This window comes from Gracilinanus agilis, chromosome 1, assembly GCF_016433145.1.
Source record: "Gracilinanus agilis isolate LMUSP501 chromosome 1, AgileGrace, whole genome shotgun sequence".
NCBI lineage: Eukaryota > Metazoa > Chordata > Mammalia > Didelphimorphia > Didelphidae > Gracilinanus > Gracilinanus agilis.
The window spans coordinates 417,809,765-417,814,529 of record NC_058130.1 but is presented as its reverse complement, the minus strand read 5'-3'; the positions used below and the strand labels follow the sequence as shown (position 1 = coordinate 417,814,529).

The following is a 4,765-nucleotide window of genomic DNA, read 5'->3' as shown; positions in this document are numbered from 1 at the left end:
ATTCATTAATGCTCATTATATAATATTGCTCTTAAATGTAAGCAATGTTCTCCTGGTTCTGCACATTTCACTTTGAATCAGTTCATGAAGATCTTTCCAGGTTTTTCTTAAATCATTCTTCATTCCTTCTTATAGCATGTTAGTATTTCTTTAATACCATATACCACAACTTGTTCAAATGTTCCCCAATTGAAAACATACCTTCAGTTTCCAATTCTCCAAATAACTTTCAAATAGCATTGATACATGGATTTAAATACACATATAAGACATACAGCCACTCAATCAATAAGAATAATTTAAACACCTTCTCTAAGTAGAAAACTAAAATAGTTTGTGAGGATGCAAAGAAGTATAAAGTATGATACTTGCCTCTATGGGGCTTACAAGCTTCAAAGATATCTATAGAAATGAAATCATTATGAATGATACCAAAAAGTATATTCTAAATATCAAAAAAAATGAAAAGTGATTATAATGGTGTTGATGAAAAGTTTTACATTTACACATTTATCTACTTACCTACACATACTTATATTTACTTAACATTTATAAGGTTACTTAAGACTGACTGAAGAATTGTCTGAAGAATTAAAATTGAAGGTCAACCAAAGAGACAATACAGAGTTTTATAATGAATGAATGTATGTATGAATGAATGTAATATTTATTAAGCACTCTGTGACATACACTGTTTCAAAGAGTGGAATACATATAGAATAGTAAGAAAGACCTTGGACTTGAGGAATTCATATTCTACAGTTGTGCAAACTACTTGCTAAAAAGGAAGGTAATGAAATTTTTTGACCCATGTTTAGTCCTTACAATATTTTACATCTTTAAAAATGCAATATGTTCTGGTATAATTTTTTATTTTCCATTGTTTTGGATAGAGTTCACAATATTTTGATATATTTTCAGGTTCTTCATGAAATCAAAGATCACACTGAATATTAAGCCTGCCTTTGATGAACAGTCAAATTTGTTTAATCTAACCTAGATAGACAATAGGATATAAATGTAGTTTAAATATCATTTAAATGATTATAGTTCATACAAGCATTTTGATCTCCATTCCTTAAATAAATTCATTAATTTTTCATTATGGAATAATATAGAAACAGGTTTTGAGTAATAATACATGTACAAACCAGTAGAATTTCTTGTCAACTCCAAGAAGAGGGAGAGAGATAACATGAATCATACAACCTTGGAAAACTTATGTGTAAATTTGTCACTAGAATAAAATAAAGGAAAAAAAATCATTATGTATCGTATGGTTCGAATTTGTGTTGACTTATTATATGTCCATTTATGATATTTTTATTTCTTTTTATTTAAGTCAAACTTTATTTTTTAATCAAACCACTAGGAAAATATGGCATAGCCTTGAAACACTGAACAAGAAGGCTATGTTAATTGCATTCAGTAAGAAGTTGATATAAAGAGAACAAGATCTTTTCCAATGTAATGCCTGGTACTAAGATGTTGCTTGTACTTTTAAAAGTCAGTGATAAATGAGTAATTGGTGCATGAAATTGGCACCAAGTGTATGGTTACCTCAGTGATTCACACCAGATGGAAGATAAGTTGTGAAGGAAAATCACTAATACCCACAAACCTGCTTCCAGGAAAGGAATTCCTCTGAACCAGCTGAAAGTCATTAAAGGCTCTAACATGTAGAATAGGGGTCAACTTCATTGATGGGATGGATCTGGGTACTATTAGCTCTCAAGGCTACCTCCAATCCTGAGCACCAGTTTTTTTTTCCATTTTATTCACCTGTGGACTAAAACAAATAATGGAACCAAAATGAGTCTAGAGGCAGATGCCAAATTCCTATAAAAGTATTCTTAACTTGCTATTTGCCTCAATTTCTTCATTCTCAAATTTTCAATTACAGGTAAAAATTTCCATTCATTTTTACAAATACACCCATTCTCCCACCCGATGACTACTGACAATGATTATTTTGCAAGAGATGCCAGGGAATTTTTCATCTTCTTGGTCATGGTGGGGATGAGGTACATGTGGTCATCAACACATTTGGTCACACAGGACTCTAGCTGACTCTTCACTGCTGCTCCTTGCTCCCAGTATCCATTGAGTCTTTGGCTTTGTCATTGCAATGCATGATGCATCGAGTCAGGTGGTCCTGGAATTTCTCTAGTTCGCTGGTCACTAGGGCTTGGTCCCGGGCCAAGGGTGCACGGCAACGCTCAATGCACTGATGAACTTGCTGCGTAGAGGCCTGGGAATCCTCACAGCAGCTGCCACTGCATCAGAACATGGTGCTCTGCATCTTGCCGATGTTCTCCTGCTCCAGCCCCTTTACAATAGCCTCCTCCGCCTCCAGCACCCGCAGCTGCTTCGACTCGGCCATGGTGCGTGCTCTCGCCCCCCAGGCTCAGTGCCTGCCAGGCTTGGCCCACGCACTCTACCCTGGAGTCCAAATGGACACCGAGGGCAACCCGCTCCACCTCCTTGCCCGGCTGCCCACTTCCATTTATGATTTTTTAACCCTTTAACTTCTATCTTTAAATTGATACTAAGTATATAATTGAATGCTGAAAAGTGGTACAGACCCTAGACAATAGGGGCCAAATAACTTGTATTTATGAATTTTTTGTAATAAGAAATATTTTTTGGATGAATGTTTTCTCATCTGATGATACTTCATTCTGGCAAGTTTTATAATAACATTTAATAAAATAGTGAATTTCATAATTAAAAGTTTTTATAGTCTTCAGTACACTAACATTTTTTTTGCATTTTCTTCTCTGTGAAAAACTTTCATTTTTCTTTATAACAAAGACTATGGGCTCCTAACTCCTAAAAGTGTAGTTCAGTGATGGATGACAGTATTCTGATGCTTTTAGGGTTCATGATCAAGATCAAAGGATGATGCCTAGTAGTCTTTCAGCAACAGTCACAGGGAAAATTAAAAGGAATTGTGGTATCCCATCTTCATAAAGGGAGTACCAGCAAGACTTATTTTGGTAGAAAAGGATGTGACCAGACCAATATGCATTTCAAATGAAGAATTCGGTAGAAGATCCTGAAAGATTTTCTTTAGGAAAACATATCACAAAAATAATGAGGCATTCATGTAGGGAAAATAAGAGACAAATGATGGGTAACTATATGCCATATTGACATCTAAAATAAAAATAATTAGTATGTTTCATATCATTTAAATAAAGAATCAATAATATGAAAAACTAAGGAAATTGCTAATGACTAAATGCTTAATTTGCAGCGTAACTTAGACCTTTTTTGAATCTTTATTTCCCCATCACTGAAATGAAGGGGTTAAATTATTTTTTCAAATCTTATTTTTTATTTTTTAGAAAAATTTTCATTATATTAAATTTAAAAGTTTTTGTACAAGGGAAAACAATGCAACCAAAATCAGAAGGGAAACAACAAACTGGGGGAAAATCTTTATAACAAAAAACTCTGACAGAGGTCTAATTACTCAAATATACAAGGAGCTAAATCAATTGTATAAAAAAAATCAAACCATTCCCCAATTAATAAATGGGCAAGGGACATGAATAGGCAATATTCAGATAAAGAAATCAAAAGTATCAATAAGCACATGAGAAAGTGTTCTAAATCTCTAATAATTAGAGAAATGCAAATCGAAACAACTCTGAGGTACCACCTCACGCCTAGCTGATTGGCTAAAATGATAGCAGGGGAAAGTAATGAATGTTGAAGGGGATGTGACAAAATAGGGACATTAATGCACTGCTGGTGGAGTTGTGAACTGATCCAACCATTCTGGAGTGCAATTTGGAACTATGCCCAAAGAGTGATAAAAGAATGCCTGCCCTTTGATCAAGCCATACCATTGCTGGGATTGTACCCCAAAGAGATCATAGATAAACAGACTTGCACAAAAATATTTATAGCAGCACTCTTTGTGGTGGCAAAAACTGGAAAGCAAGGGTATGCCCTTTAATTGGGGAATGGCTGAACAAATTGTGGTATATGTTGGTGATGGAATACTATTGTGCTCAAAGGAATAATAAACTGGAGGAATTCCATGTGAACTGGAAAGACCTCCAGGAATTGATGCAGAGTGAAAGGAGCAGAGCCAGAAGAACCTTGTACACAGAGACTGATATATTATGGTAAAATCGAATGTAATGGACATCTGTACTAGCAGCAATGCAATGACCCAAGACAATTCGGAGGCATTTATGGAAAGGCACACTATCCACATTCAGAGGAAGAACTGCAGGAGTAGAAACACAGAAGAAAAACAACTGCGTGGACACTTGGGTTGATGAGAACATGTTTGGGGATGTAGACCTGAAAAGACCATACCCATGTAACTATCAATAATGTATAAATAAGTCTTGAATGACCACACCAGTGGAAATGCAAATTAGCTACGGCGGGGGGGAAGGCGGGGGGGGAGTTGGGGGATGGGGGGTGAAGGGGGTGAAGGGTAAAGTAAAAATATGACTTATGTGACCATGGAAATTTTTTCTAAAAATAAAAAATTATTTAAAAAAAGAAAGAAAAATTTTCCATGGTTCTATGATTCATGTTTTTACTTTCCCCTTCACTCTCCCAACCCCCCCATAGCCAACGTGCACTTCCACTGGTTTTAACATGTGTCATCTATCAAGACCTATTTCCATATTATTGATACTTGCATTGGTGTGTTAGTTTCGAGTCTATATCCCCAATCATGTCTGCCTCAACCCATGCGTTCAAGCAGTTGTTTTTCTTTTGTGTTTCCTCTCCTTTA

At 35.5% G+C, this 4,765-nt stretch overlaps 1 pseudogene; it reads right to left on the bottom strand.

The window, feature by feature from the left end:
- Positions 1-1,967: 1,967 nt before the first annotated feature.
- LOC123231559 lies at positions 1,968-2,383 on the bottom strand (annotated as a pseudogene).
- Between the last annotated feature and the right edge of the window lie 2,382 nt (positions 2,384-4,765).